This window comes from Grampus griseus (assembly GCF_964374135.1).
Source record: "Grampus griseus genome assembly, chromosome: 5".
NCBI lineage: Eukaryota > Metazoa > Chordata > Mammalia > Artiodactyla > Delphinidae > Grampus > Grampus griseus.
Window position 1 is genome coordinate 84,049,046 of NC_138998.1, and position 16,774 is coordinate 84,065,819.

General features: G+C 38.4%; 1 protein-coding gene across 1 annotated transcript in view; it reads left to right on the plus strand.

Annotated features, from left to right (window-relative positions):
- Window positions 1-16,774, plus strand: part of USF3 (upstream transcription factor family member 3) — a 44,528-nt gene continuing 27,754 nt past the window's right edge. Inside the window, exon 1 of the mRNA XM_082655703.1 lies at window positions 1-107. The gene's annotated coding sequence lies outside the window, so the exon portion shown is untranslated. The remainder of the gene's footprint in view (window positions 108-16,774) is intronic.

A 16,774-nucleotide genomic window follows, 5' to 3' on the forward strand; every position in this document is an offset into this window, starting at 1 on the left:
CTGAGAGATTCGCCCGGGCGGTCGGACAACCCTGTGGAACCCGCTTGGGATCATGACCCAGGCTGGGGTCGCCGCCGCCGCCGCGGCCGAGCCCACGCAGCCCCGGGGTGAGTGACTGCTGGAGGGGGCCGCTGACAGCCGGGGCGGGGGGCGGGGGCCGGGGCTGCGGGGGCGGCTCCGGGGGGCGGCTCCGGGCTCTGCTCCACCCACCCCTTCCCCGCTCCCGGAGGCGAGGGCTGCGCAAAGTGTGTCTTCCTCTTGGGGACCCCTGCGTGCGGAGCCTAGTGGGGCGCGAGCGCCGAAGGTGCGCGCACCCCTCTTCTCCCCGACCTCCCGGCGCCCGCGTCCCCTGGTGCCAGGCCCGTGGGGGGATCGCGCTGCGTACCGACCCCCGACATGCGCGCGGGGCGAGAAGGGCTCCACGCTGCCCCGAGTGCATAAAGAGCTGGGCATTCAGGTTCATACCGGATGGCCTTTGCCCGCCTCCTTCACCTTTTCCTGTTTCCTTCATTCCCTCTTCTTTCCTTGCCCTCCGATTTTCCTTCGGACCCACTGGTCAGACTCCTGTGACTTGCTTTTTAACTCTGACACCTGTGTCGGAGAGTTAGGCTTGCGTCTTCTTTTTAGAAGCCTTTCTTTTCCTTTCTGAATAGGAACGATTCTCCCATACCCGCTGGCCCCTTCCCCCTCCCCCCACTACGGTTACAGTGGGATATGGTCCTTCGAATTTATTAACTTTATCTGGAGATAAGAGAATGCATAAACCTATATGTGGGATCCCAGCTGATGACTTCCAGCTTACGTTCTCATGCTGTTTTTACTATTAAGTAGATATATTGACCTAACACCACACAAAACTAGACAGTTGTGGGTAACTTAAGTTTGCGGAAAAAAGAGAGTTGCTTACTTATCAAAGTACAGATTTCTTGAATAAACCCTTCCGCGAGTAACAGATTCTGAAGCATATTTGTACCTTTGCTTTTTCTTAAAAAGCAATCAAACAAGCAAACCTGCTTTTTGAAGGATCAACAGGCTGTCATGCACTCTAATCACTTTGATGACTTTTTCCTCCTACACAGGACGCGTGTTTAATGTAGTACAGAGTTGCTGTATGGGATACATTTGGTGTTTCCCTTTATTTGTGAAGTACGTTAAAAGTAATTGTTACAAAATAAGCAAAATACTTTGTAATCATTGCACTAATGAAACCAGGAACAGTATCCTGTCTCAGGAACAGTGTAAAGAAGAACTTAATCTCACGTTTTTCTCTAATCTAAGCAGTATGACTTTTTTATACATAGGTATTACATTCTCTCTATATTTAAAAAAGAAATTTTATAAAATCCAGATATGCATGCAGCCTAGAACATTCTTTGGAATAAAAGCACCTCATTGCAGGGATTCAAGGGCAGCATAGGATTGAAATGCTATAAATAATATTCCATGAATTTTATTTCATGGAAATAAAATTCTAAAGTTGCAGACTGTGCAGTCAGTGAAATAGGCAGGTAAGAGAAATTGATCTGCTGTTTTCCTATTTTCAGACCTTAGCATTGTCAACAAGGGAAAAGAAACATAAGAAAACTGAGAATGTTTAACTCAAGTTAGGAGATAGGCTTCAACAGGCAATCAACTCAAAATTGTTGCTTATAAACAGAGACTGAATCAAGCTTGGGTCTTAACCATATCTTTCATGTCTTACCTTTTTAATCTCTAACCCAGTGGTTCTCAGTCTGGACTATACAGTAGAATCATCTTATGTACTTTTACATTTTAATGCCCAGACTGCTTGCCCCAGAGAGTCTCTTACTTTTGATGTGGGGTTAACCTCAGCTGTAGGTGTAGTTTTTAAAGCTCCCCAGGTGTTTCAATTCAGCAGTCAGGGTTGAGAACTACTATGTGTCTAGAGCAACGTCCAATCCACTAGGCTTGCCTTCCAGGCTCTTCTAAATTAGGCCTTCACTCATGTGTCCAGCTTTCCCCCCGCTACTTCCCAGCATGAGCCTCCTTGTGGTCCCACAGATATGCAGTTCAGATCCCTGCTTTTGTTAATGACATTGGTCTTTCTCAGCATATGGATGCCCCTCCCTGTGCGCCCTCTCCCCAGTGACAACAGTTCTAACCCTAAACTTTAATGAAGGTTTTCCTGGACAGCCCTTTCTCTTCAGTGATTGGCTCCCTTTGAACTTTTAATCCACATATTGTTTAAAAGACTCCCTTTGTGGTTACATCATGTAGTGGTTTAACTTTCTTTTTCTTTAATACATTTATTTATAACTTCTTTTGTATATGTGTTTCATTATTCTCAAACTTAACGGCAAGGAGTATTTTATTTTGCGCTCTTCTACAATAGTTTGCTCTAGGTTGGATTGATTTGCTTTGAAACCTCCCCACTCTGCTTGCAACCATAGTTTCAGGTTTGATTCCATCCCAGATGTTTCTGTCGTGGTAGCTTCCTCACACCTTAACTCACATTGAATTCATGTATGGATGTCAGTTTCTTCCATGTATTTTCCTGACTTCTTCAGTAGGTTGATGATTTTCTGTGGCCCCATAACAGCTTGTGCTTATTTCTGTGTTAACACTAATCACATTGCCGTTGAGTATGTGTTTATCCACCTTCTCCATGAGCCTGCTACCCCTAGAGCATCCACATTGAGAGCTCCAGGAGGTATGATTCACACTGTATTCTTAAATACCATTGCAGCATGTGGAGCTAGAACCCCGTGAACATAGCAACTGTGTTCTCTTCATCTTTGTACTTCTGGGACCTAACATAGCACTTATTAGTAGGCACTCAAAAAATGTTTGTGAAATGAGTAAATGACTGTTGTGTTATGTATTATGCAAAGATAACCATATACATCTTTAGCATAGGTTGATTTGGCATTAACTGATTTCACTATTAAATATTTTTATGTCCTAGACTCCTATTATGGATTCATTAGGGATTAGTGGAATTTAAGTAATTATGGTTATGATAGATCGCTTAAACATGTAATCATCCTTCCAACATGCATGGAAGTATATGCCTTGAGTCTTTTATTCTGAGCTCTGGAAGTCGACTCTTGTTATCTGTAAAATATTTGTGGAACTCTAAGAGAAAAGCTGTTAACTGTTCAATTAGATAATTTTTCTTTTTCTCATTAAATTTTCCATACGGGTACAATTGCACTACTTCAGAAGTCCAGATCTTTTAATTAGATCAGTAGGGCATAATAAATTGCTCCTATTAATGTGCTAATATCCTGTTTTTAATTCAGTTCATCAAGTATTTATTGAGTGTTTACCACGTGTCCAAATACTCTTAGGTGCTAAAGAGAACACAGAAGTAGTAAATGGTGTGGACTCAGCTCTCAAGAAGTTTTTAGACTTATTGGGAGGATTGGAGAGCATCATATCAAATAAGGGACTGAACACAATATTCATTAGCTAATTTAAACGTAAGTACTCAAAATTGATGATGCAGTGATTAATACCATGTAAAATTAAGAAAGACCAGATATTCCTTCAATAGACATTTATTATTCCCGTACTGAGTACTAGTTGTTGAGCATACAAATATGGAAGATGTGGTGTCTACCATTTAGAAGCTTACGGTCTAGTGGGAATAGCCAATAAGCATATAGAGTGTATTTCCTGTTAAGATATTGTGGAGTATGTATTATGTCAGGATGTTTGGGACTAACCTGTAGGGGTCAGAGAAAGTTTCAAAGAGGATAATTAGGAGTTCCCAGTTGGAAAGTTGATATGAGCATTCCAAACACAGTGATAGGTGCAAAGGCATGGAGATGAGAGAGGGCATTTCTTGATTAAGGAGCTACAAGTAGATTGTCATGGTAGAAAGTGGTATGTTAAAGAGCATGGACTTTGGGGTCAGACATGTGTAGTCAGACATGCAAACTTTTATTCTTGAGAGGTCTGAGCCCTGGCAGACCTTGTCTGTGTAATGTAGCAGTAGTGTGGTAATTTTGCTGCTAGTATTAGTAAACAGAGGTGCCCCAGGGTTCTCCCAGTTCCCACCTATGCACCCTGTGACTTCCCTTTTGTCTATTACCTGGCTGCATGAGGAGCCCCAGACAGCCTTCCCTCCAAATTAATGAAGCCATTATTGGGTCCCTTGGCAAAAGCGGTCTCCCCTTAGCTACTATGATTTCTTAAACAGCAGAAGCCTGTAGTGAAGGTGACAGGGAGAAGAAATTTGTAGTGTAACCATGAGAGGTACCACTTCTACCTCAACTCCACTTGCAGGATCAATTTCTCTTTGGTTAGAGCAGCAGAAATTGTCTTTGGCTAACCTAAGCAAAAAAGGGGGATTTATGGATAGATACTGGTAAGTTCATGGAAGTGAAGGAAGGTAGAATAATGAAGCCTTGGGAAGACCAGAGAAAGCAGCTTCTAGGATCACATGGGTCTGTGGGGCTAACTCAGCCTCAGCCAGTTTTCCTCCTTGTGCACAGAGTCTTGTTGGTCAGCCCTGTGCCCACCCCAGAGGTGAGCCCATGTTTGATAGTCATATCAGACCTCAGGAATCAGACAGAGAAGCTGTCCAAAGGAAGAGCGAGGTGGTATTGCCAGAAGGCCAAAACCAAGATATTTCCTACAGAGTTCGTAGGATCTGGCAGTGTGGAGATCTTGATGTGTGAGCTTGTTGTAAACAGTTTTAGGAATAAAAGCCATGTAACAGGGAGTTGAAGAGTGAATGGGAAGTGAGAGGATGAAAGGACAGTGAGTATAAACTACTTGTTCAAGGAGCCTGATGGTGGGAAGGGAGAAGAGAATAGGAACATCTAGAATCTGTGGCAAGGTCAGAAAAGGAAAAAAAAATTTTTTAATCTTTTAAATAGGAAAAAAATGAATAATATATTTTAATGTAAAAGCACTAATAGGGAAGGAGAAATTAATAATATATGAGAGAAAGGATATATTTTTGTAACAAAATTGCTAAGAAGTGGGAGTGATAGAGTCCAGAACAAAGGTAGAAGGTTTAGTGTTAGCTGGAAATATTAGGGAAGGTTTTATAGAAGAGGACGTATTTGCACTGGGCTTTAAAGAGTTAGCAGGATTTGGATGAGCAGAGCAAAGTGGAAAGGTTGTGTCAGTGGGAAAATAGCATAGATTTAGCAAAAAATAAACTAGCTGATAAGGAGCACAGGGAAACATCTGTCTGAATTGGGGAGGAGGGAAGAGTAGATGATGTGATCAGCTATATAACCCTGCTCCTCTGTGTGTTGTACTAGGTAGAAATGGATGAGTGAGCCCTGCAATAAAGAAGGCAATGTGAGGTAGAGTCATGAAAGGTAGGACCCAAGAGTTTGGATTTGATACAGTAGATGTTGGAAAATGGTACTGTAGATTCTGGAGCAGGACAGGCATGTGATAGGATACAGCGCAGTGGAAAGATGAATGAGACATTGGAGTATAAAACCATTGAAGAATAGGGAAAAGGCTGGGAGCAAGAAAGAACCAGAGCTGTGTAAAATGGGGACTCATCTAAGGTGGTAGTAACAAACATGAGAAGAACATTGTGCAACAAATTGATAGGATTCGGTGAGAAGATCTGAAGGTTACTTTTGAGTTTAAAGCCATGTTAAAATTTTGGTGTCGTTGATAAAATGGAGAAATCGGAAATAGGTCTCTTAAGAGGCAAGGCCATTTGACATGTTGCACACAGACTCTTGTTTATTGGTTTTGAAATGAATTGCTCTGAAGAGAGCTTTGCCTAACCAAAGATTTGGAGTAAGATCAGTGTTGAAATGTAGCTTTATTGTAGAAAACATAACAGCTTTTACACAGAAACAATTTGAAACTTTGCAGGGGAAAAGCAAATAGAAAAAAAGCATTCAGCCTTCGAAGTCAAAGTGAGAGAAAGACGAGGATTCATGTTAGAGAAAGATGATGCATAATTGGAGAGAGGAAGACAGCCTGGGAGAGAGAATTTCAAGAAAAGGCAGAGATCAGCAGCCTCAAATCCTGCAGAGAGGAGAAGACCTTTGACTTGGTGAAAAATAGTCCCTGACCTCTAAGAAAGCAGTTTTGGCTAGCAGGAGCAATCAGAAGGCGTACTGCCACGGGCTTTAGAAGAGACTGGCCAGTGAAGGAACGGTGAGACGTTTCATAGGAAAGGAGGAAAGAAACGGAATGATAGACAGAAAAGGCAGTAAATTCCAGTTTAATATGAGGAAACTCTTTGTATTTTGGAAACAAGAGAGAAATGGTTAAGGAGGGAATATAGTACTAAAGAGGAAAGAATCAAGTATAGAATCTCTCTCCACAGGTGGTGGAATTAGCTTTAGGATGTTCTGGTAGCCTGAAAGGACAGATGTATAGACAGAGGTCTGTTATGATAAATGTAGGATCCAGTTAAGGAACGTGAACCAGATGACCTTCATCTTCCCAGTGAATTAGGGGGGAAATGGAAGAAAGGCAAGTAAAGTGTCTTTAGCTCTTGCTACATACCAGGCACTTTGCTTGATCCATTAAACGTATTATCATGTAAACTCCTAAGAGTTCTTTGAGGGGTTGGTGATAATCTCCCAATTTTAAATGTGAGGATACTAAGACTTCAAGGAATACTTATTTTTAAAAGCAAATAGCTAGTAAATGTCAACTTTGAGATTTGATCCTCAGTCTGATATCAAAGGCTAGTCACGTTCCACTCTACCTTTCATTCATTAATGTTAGGTGAAGAATATGGGGAACTTGAGAGAATCTGTGTTACTGATTACAGTGGCCGTGCCTCACAATCACTTGAGGAACTTTAAAAAGCTCCTGCCTGCACCTTACTGATTACCCACTATATTAGTCAGGCTTCTCCAGAGAAACAATAGGATATATGTCACAAGATGAGTCTGGAGCATCTTACAGTGCCAAAAAGTAAGAAAGTACTAAAGAGTGTTAATAGGAAATTTGGGGAGGACAGTTGGTGGAGAAGACTACTACTTTTACAACTTAAATCCTTCAGAATGATCGGAGTAGTTTAATATAAGGGTGTTTTATTTGTATAACGAAAAAATCCAGTTAAATAACAAGAATAAGAAAATGGGAGAATAAGGACACATCCTTATTAGTGTTGAGAAGCTGGGAAAGGTGTCATCTAAAGACGAAAAACATTGAGGACTTTAGGAGAAATGAAAAGCATATAGGAGCAGCTTGGTGACAAACCTTATAGCATTGAGAAATCTGCAACCTGATACAGGCTTAAAGCAGAAACACTAGAAAAGTGAGTTTTGCCAACACAATTGTGGAAAACCCCAATTCTCAGAGACTTTGAAAAGTTGCGGTTGGTTGTCTTAGTCCATTTTGGTTGTTATAACAAAATACCATAGACTGGGTGGCTTATAAACAACTGAAATTTATTTCTCACAGTTCTGGAGGCTGGGAGTCCAGATCAGGGTGCCAGCATGGTTGGATTCTGGTAAAGGCCTTCTTCTGAGTTGCAGACCGCCTACTTCTTTCTGCATCCTCACGAGGTGGAAGGGGCAAGCGACTTATCTGGGCCTTGTTTTATAAGGGCACCAATCCCTCATGACCTAATCATCTCCTAAAGGTCCCACCTCTTAATACTGTCACCTTAGGGATTAGGATTTCAGCATATGAATTTGGGGGTGGGGGGTGGGGAAAGCAAATATTCAGATGGTAACAATGGTCAAAAGGTAATTAGTTACTGGATTTTAGAACAACTGTACTAGGCCTAATTAGAATAGCTAATTACAGTGTTTACTCTCGAGCTAAGCTACTAGAACTTATTTATATAAATTGGGTGTGTCTCCATCTTGGGCTTGAGGGCCAGGGAGAGAATCAGGGTTATACCTCAGAGAACTTCTAAGTGCCCCTGTGAAAGTAGGGTTCCTTCCTTCAGAAGTTACCCATCTAGCTGCTCCCCTCCATCTCTGCATGATTCTCTGGATAGCCAGCACTCTCATAATCAGCATACACTTTCATGATGGGGAGAAGAGTGATATTCACGTATATTAAAGCAGTGGTTGTTAGTGGTGGATGCCCATTAAAAGCACCTAGGGAGCTTTTCTTTTCTTTTCTTTTCTTTTTTAAAAGATGATTTCTACAGTGCATCCAGAGTTGAGAACCACTGTGCTGGGGAAACCAACTTTAGCTATCAGTTCGATTAACCAAGACTCACTAAATATTTAAGGAAAATCAAGAGGGTGAAAGAGGGACACCAAGCTGAACAGAGGAATTGATTTTTGAGAAAACAAATTGAATATAATAGATAAAAGATAATATTTGTTATTCAAAAATAATCCTGAAAGATTTTAGGGAATATAATTTCCATAAAATAACAATGGGGTGCTATGAAAAAGAAACAAGAACAAGACAGTTTTTGGAAATTGAAAACATGTTTTCTGAAATAAAAACATTAATAGCAGGCTGAATAGCAGCATGGTTGTAATAGATGACTGAATTAATGAACTAGAAGATCAGACCAAGGAGTTCTTTCAAAATGTGGTACAAAAGAACAAAGAAGAAAACTATGAGCTGTTGGACATGAAATATATATCTAGGAGGAGAACTAATACTCTAGAACTAAAATTCTGCACAATTTCAGTAAGTCTTTGGCAGAGGGGAGATGGTGGGCATTTGGTGGGTAAGAATTAGAGTGTGTTAAAACTTCTGTAGTGGTAGAAGAGGAGACCATAGATACTGTTTTTAATAGGAAGAAAATTTGTTTAAATTTAATATTAGTATATCTTAAGTTATTGATATGTGATTCCTTTTCTGTCAGCTTTATCCTCTCAGCTTTGCTTTTCTTTGTGTGTCAGTTTCATCCTCATACTGGCTTCCCTTTTTTGCAAGATGTCTGCAAGTTCAGTATTTGGAATTACCTGCTTTCTCTTTAAATTGGAGAGAGAAAGGGCACAGCTACCCACATCATCAAAGAAAAGTCCTGAGCTTTGCTTTGATTGGATAGGTCAGAGACCAGTCACTGTTGTCAGAAAAAAAATCATTTGCCAAGACCTGCCAAAGCCTACTACTGAAGCACAAGGGCTGTGCTGGGGAGGGGTACATACCTAAGTGAGAATTGGGGAAGTTCATGGAGTGGAGAGGAGAAAATGTCTAACAAATGTCCGCTACAGTATGTTTCTTAAAATTGTTAAGGATATTTATGAATAGAATAGATATAGAAGGGAAGAAGATATTGAGGAAAATAAACAAAAAGCCAGCCAAGGAAAAGTAAAAACTTAGTGGAGGAGGGAAGAGAAAAAAAGTGAAATATGACCAAATGTAGCAATAGTTACAATAAATGTGACTGTAATACATTCTCATTTTTTTAAAAAAAGCTCTTAAATTATGTAGAAACAAATCTCCAGATTTGTGTTATTTTAGACAAATATAAACAAAATAATGCAGAAAGGTTAAAAGTAAAATACACACATACATACTCCAGGCAAATGTTGAATGGAAGAAAATGCATAGTAACTTGTTATCAAAATTTAATTCCAGACAACAAACATTTAATTTAAAATAGTTGATAAAACTTTATACCTAAGGAGCTAAAAATACACACTCTTCTCAAATACTCATATAACACTTAACAAAAATATATCATGTAACAGGGCTACACAGAAAATCTCAAATTCTGAAAATTGAAAATTTTTTATTGCCAGTTGTAATGCAAGGAAATAGTTCCCTCTCTCTCTCTCTCTCTCTCTCTCTCTCTCTCTCTCTCACTCTCTCACTCTCTCACTCTCTCTCACTCTCTCACTCTCTCTCACACACACACACTCTTAACAAAAGTGGAACCAAAAAGAAGAAATATAACTTCTTGGAAAGCTTTTTACTTTACCTAAGTTTGAAGAGGATATAAAAGTTGAAATTACAAGGAAGAAAAAGTCAAGGTAATAAAAACAAACAAATCATGGAAAAAAGAAATATAAATGATTTATAACATGTGAAAGGGTATTCAGCCTCATTAGTCCTCAAGGAGATGCAAGTTAAGCAATAATAAGATATTTTGTGTTGCTTTGGACTGAAAAATTTAAAAGATGTTGATTATACCCTTTTTTTGTCAGCATTGTTTTTAATAGCAAACAAAACAAAACAAAACCCAGAAGTAAAAAAGGAAGAGGGATAACAACATTGTAAATCAACTATAACCCAATAAAAATTTTAAAAATAAAATAAAATAAATAAAAAAGAAAGAGGGATAAAGAGTATTCATCAGTGGGTAACAGCTAAATAAATGATGGCTCATCCATGTTACACAATGCTATGCAGGTATGAAAAAGAGTAAGTTAAATTGATATGTACTTACTGGAAAGATGTCCATAACGTATTTCTAAGTAAAAATAAAGCATATTTCAGAGTGACATAGAGCATGATTTAATTTTTATAAAAAAAGTTGTGCATGTGATAATGCATATATGTAAATAACTCTGTAGAAAGATCAAGAAAATTGATCTCAAATTTGATTACCAACTGGGAGAGGGTACAATGAATAGGTGGTAATAGGGACTTTGATTTTCCTCCTTGAAAAAAGGGATGTGGTTAGGGGTAATGTTTATTTTTTTGTTTTTCAGTATAGCATTTAAAAAATAATATTTAAGTGAAACTGTATACTATTTAGAAATTAATAACTTGAAAATATTACCTATCAAAATTTATGGGCTGTGGACAAAGATGTACCTTGAGGAAATATTATAGCCTTAAATGCGTTTATTAGAAAGACAAAAATTAATTCATAATGCATACATGTGGCAAAAATTAAAATTGCATTTGAAGATATACACTAGGTCTCCTGTGTACTGTGTCCCCCATTTCCCTTCCTCAAAGACAGTCCTTCCAGAGAAATTCTGTGCATCATTTATTAACATATGTTCTCCTCCCCATCCCAAAGGATAGGTATTCTATACAAGTTTACTTGTAACATTTATTTATTTATCAATATTTATTTATTTATTGACTTATTTGCTAGGGCTGCCATAACAAAATACACAGGCTGGATGGCTTAAACAAGAAAAATTAATTTTCTTAAAGTTCTTGAGGCTCAAAATCCAAGATTAAGGTGTTAGCAGGTTTAGTTTCTTCTGAAGCCTCTCCTTGGCTTGTAGATGGTTGCTTTCTCCTCACGTGGTCCTCCCTATGTCTGTGTGGTCTGCATTCTAATCTCCTTTTCTTATACGGACACCAGTCATCTTGGATTAGGGCCTTCCCTAATGACCCCATTTTAACTTAATTACCTCTTTAAAGATCCTATCCTCAAATACAGTCACATTCTGAAGTATTGGGCAGTAGGACTTCAACATGTGAATTTGGGGGAGATACAATACATAACAAATAAATAGGTAAATAAATAAATTTGACTATCAGTACATATAACTACATTGTATGGGTGGAGCTATTAGGTTGAGTGAGAGGCCCGCGTACCGCAAACAAAACAAAACAAAACAAAACCATTTTTTTATACAAACAGTTTACTTGTGTAGCTTAAAAATAAAAATTTAAAACTGCATTCAGCAAATTACTATGCCCTTGGCTTATTTCTTTTTCTTGAAATATAGTTTCACTCAACTGCCCAGTAAAAGCAGGACTTCATTATTTCATATTCTTATATATGTCATAGCATCTCAAGGTTGACATTTATGAAAACTCCATGACTGATTGCACCGAACATGATGGTGGGAGCCAATAGACATTGTTAAAGGACGTAATATTTCTTTAATGGCAGAGAAAATTAGAACTTCTGATAGTAGTTACAGAAAGCAGAAGACAACACAGCACACTCATAAACAGCTCCTCAAGTTCCCACCAAGATGGAAAGCAACTGCTGAAACCACATGCATAGAAGAAGGATTCTTTTGGGTGTGAAAAGCACCCCTGTGCTATTCCCACTATTAATACATATATGCCAGATTTCAAGATTTAATGAGTTGAACCCCGTAGACCAGGTAGGAGGTTATTAACCTAAAATGCTGGAGAAGATAAATGCAAATTGTAGCTCATCTAGCAAAATACAGAGAGCAAAGGTGCCTCAAAGCACTAAATAAGATGATAGCATACGTATATCCAAGATACTAAACATAAATGCTGTAATCACAATTTTGAATGACATGGAGAAATGCCCACCTTAAGTAAAAAACAGAACATAGCATTGCCTATGGCCTAACATTTTAATGACTGTGACCCAGACCAGGAATTAATGCTTAATTGCGTTGTAATTTCCATGGATCATATTCTAGTTCAGTAGTGTAAATTATTTTGATTGGAGAGGACTAAGGATTTATTATAGATCTCATATAAAGAAATGGAACATATTTTAAAATTGCATATCTACGTAGCCACTCTTAAAACATTTTAAGTAACTGTAAAATGCTTAGGAATGCGTTAAACAGCAGCAAGACAAATACCGAGATTGAAAAGATCTTTCTCAACCCATGGACAAATGATGTTTAAGCAATGTGCCATAAAATATTTTCAATTAAGACACTTTAATTCCAGCTTGAAATTTTTATAAGAATTAGGTTTTTCTCTTCATAGTATCTAAAGACACAATTAAAATTAACCTTTACCACTAATTTGCTTCTTGGTGGGAAGAAAATGCAACTTGCCACTGAAAGTTAAACTAAATCTTCTCTTAAGTAAATGCCAGTACTTTTTGGTGGCTTCACATTTTCCCTGTGTTAGGGAAATTGGGGATGACTGGTAACTAAGTAGAATTTTGAAATTATATGCTGAAAGAAAGCAGATGTACAAAGTGATGAAAAAGGTGAATGGGTAGAGTTTCAAATTACCCAAAGAGACTTCTATCAGTTTTTTTTTAATTGAAGATCTTGATTGAGACATAATTCACCTACCATGAAGTTTACCATTTAAAGAGTAATTCATTTGTTTTTAGTATGTTTATGGAGTTGTGCAACCATCACCGTTATCTAATTTTAGAACATTTAATTATCCCCCAAAGACCCCCCACCCCACCTTCCTCATTAGCATTCACTCCCCATCCTTCTCAACCCCTGGCAACCACTTTCTTTCTCTGTGGGTTTACCTGTTATGGACATTTCTTATAAATGGAATAAATAAAGGTCACAATATGTGACATTTTGTGTCAGACTTCTTTCATTTAATATAATGTTTATAATATAAAGGATCACCCATGCTGTAGCATGTATCAGTACTTATGTCTTTTTATTGCTGAACAATATTCCACTGTGTGGATATATCACATTTTATTTACTTGTCACTTGAGGACATTTTGCTTGTTCCAACTCTTAAACTATTATGAACATTGCTGCTACAGATATCCATGTACAAGTTTTTGTGTGAACATGTGTTTTCAGTTCTCTTGGGTATATACCTAGGTGGAATTGCTGGATTATATGGCAACTCTGTGTTTAACTATTTGAGGAACTGCCAGACTGTTTTCCAAAGTGACCACACCATTTTACATTCCCACCAGCAATGTATGAGGTAGTAGCACACTTCTGAATGTATACATATATTTTTTCCAGCTTTATTGAGGTATGATTGACAAATAAAAATTATATATATTTAAGGTATATAACATAATGCTTTGATATAAGTGTACGTTGTGAAATGATTACCATAGTCAAGCTAATTAACATATCTGTCACCTCACATAGCTACCGTTTGTGGTGAGAACAATTAAGATTTTCTCTCAGCAAATTTCAAATATACAATACCTTATATTAACTATAGTCACCATGCTGTACATTAGGTCTTCAGAAGTTTCTCAGTGTATAACTGATTGTACACTTTGACCATTTCCTCCACCCCCTGGCCCCTGGTAACAACAATTTTACCCTCTGTTACTATGAGTTCGACTTTTTTAGTTTCCACATATAAGTGAGATCATACAGTGTTTGTTTGTGTCTGGGTTATTTCATTTAGCATAATGTCCTTCAGGCTGATCCATGTTGTTACAAGTGTCAGGATTTCCCTTTTTTTAAGGCCAAATGATATATACATACACATATATATATCACATACAATATACAAAATAATACATTCATATAGTACAGTATTTTCCTTACCCATTCATCTGTCAATGGACACTTAGGTTGTTTCCATATCTTGGCTACTGTGGATGATGCTGCAATGAATGGAGTACAGATATTTCTTTGAGATAGTGATTTATTTCCTTTGGATATATACCCAGAAGTGTGATGCTGGAACATATGGTAGTTCTATTTTTAATTTTTTGAGGAACCTCCATGCTGTTTTCCATAATGGCTGTACCAGTTTATGTTTCCACCAACAGTGCAAGAGGGTTCCCTTTTCTCCACACCCTCACCAACAGTCTTTCGACTTTTTGATAATAGCCATTCTAACAGGTGTGAAATGAGATCTCTTTGTGGTTTTGATTTGCATTTACCTGATGATTAGATGTTGAGCATCTTTTCACATACCTGTTGGTCATTTGTATGTCTTCTTTGGAAATATATATTCTTCTTTGAAAATATATATATATATATATATATATATATATATATTTATATGGACCATTTTAAAAGTCTTTATTGAATTTGTTACAGTAGTGTTTCTGTTTTATGTTTTGATTTTCTGGCCACAAGGCATGTGGGATCTTAGCTCCCCGACCAGAGATCGAGCCTGCACCCCCTGCATTGGAAGACGAAGTCTTAAACCACCGGACTGCCAGGGAAATCCCTGAATATATACTTTTAAAAGAAACTTCAGGGAATTAAGTGGCAGTGACCTCAAAAGAGCCTTTTGAGATGCTGGTAATGTTCTGTATATTGATCAGAGTGGTGGTTACATAGTTGTATTCATGTATAAAAACGCATGAGGAGTTCTCTGGCGGCCTAGTGGTTAGGATCACAGGCTTTCACTGCCGTGGCCTCCAAAAAAGCATGGAGCAGTGAACTTAAGTTAGTGACTTACTGTACGTAAGTTATATTACCAATAAAAAAGAAAAAATATCCTAACTGCATTGTCCTTTTTTCTATTTTACTGTAGACCGGGGGACTTCATTTTACTTCAGACCAGTGGTGCTAGGCTAGTTTCTTGGATTGCTATTCAAGAACCACTGATTTTAAGGTAAAATCTGAACACATTCACTAGGCATAGAAAATTCCTTTACAGTCTGGTCCAGGTTCTCTTTCTGCCCTCCACACCCCCGGCCCTCGGCAGTGAATGTGCGGAGTCCTAACCACTGGACCACCAGGGAATTCCCTAAACTCACTTTTAAAAAGTTTTTATTTTAAAAATAATTATAGACTCAAAGGAAGATACAAACACAGTACAAACAGTCCATGTGCTCTTCACCCCGCTTCACCCAAAGGTGACATCTTTTATAAATGTAGGACAATACCAAAACCAGGAAGCTGACATTCATTAACCTATCTTTTAGTTCATCTTTCACCTTCTAACTTATTTTTTACATTCCCCGTGTTGTCCAGTACAGTAGCCACTAGCCACAAGTAGCTATTTAAATTACTTAAAAATATAGAAAATGAAAAATTTTATTCCATGGTCTCACTAGCCCCATTTCGAGCACTTAATAGCCACGTGTGACTAGTGGTGACCATATGGAAAGTAGATTTTCCACTGCACAAAGCTTTTTTGGAAAGCCCTGATCTAGACTGTATTCATCTTTATTTCTGCAATTGCTAGGCAGTGTACATACTCAATCCATACTTGAACAGTTGAGTCTAGACCTACCCTCTTTTACACATGAAAAAACTTAGGCCCTGGGTTATGGTAAATAAAATGGAATATAGCTATTGAGTAGCAAATCTGAGACAGAGCTCAGGTTTCCTAAATCCAAGTTCACTGGTCTTTCCAAGTGAACCCTAATGTGTAAGCTCACCAATTTGTATCAGTTTTAGAGGAAGGAGTGTTAAAGTAATGTAATATTTTCTAACTTTGGGGTGTATAAGAATCAACAGGAAGCTTGTTAGAACTGCATATTCCTGGACCTCTCCCTCCCATGATTCTGATACATTAGGTCTGGGGTGGGGTGTAGGAATCTATATTTTAAACATAAGCTTAATCAAGACTGTGTGGTGATAATATAAGGATAGATCAGAATATAGAGCAACAGAATAGAGAGCCTAGAAACAGAACTGCACTGTTACAGATATTTGACTTTTAACAAAGATGCCATTGAAGAAAGGAAATCTTTTCAAGCAATGGTGTTGGAACAACTAAATATCCGTATGAAAAACAAAGAACTTTGACCCCTACCTCATGCCATAAATAATATGGATCATTGACCTAAATATTATAATTAATTAGTAATTAATTTATAATTATAAACTTTCTAGAAGCAACCATAGGAGAATATCTTTGGGATGGGTAAAGGTTTTTTGGCCAGGACACAAAAAGAAATAATCATAAAAGAAAAAATTGAGGGGCTTCCCTGGTGGCGCAGTGGTTGAGAGTCCGCCTGCCGATGCAGGGCACACGGGTTTGTGCCCTGGTCCGGGAGGATCCCACATGCTGTGGAGCGGCTGGGTCCGTGAGCCATGGCCACTGGGCCTGCGTGTCCGGAGCCTGTGCTCCGCAGTGGGAGAGGCCACAGCAGTGAGAGGCCCGCGTACCGCCAAAAAAAAAAAAAAAAAAGATAAGAAAAAGTGATGTTATATTTCATCAAGAATTTTGCTCACCAAAAGGCACATTTAAGAAAATACATAGGCAGGGACTTCCCTGGCAGTCTAGTGGTTAAGACTCCTTGCTTCCTGTGCAGGGGGTGCAGGTTCCATCCCTGGGTGGGGAACTAAGGTCCCACGTGCCCTTAGTTGGAGGTGGAGCCAAAAAAATCAATCAAATCAGAGAA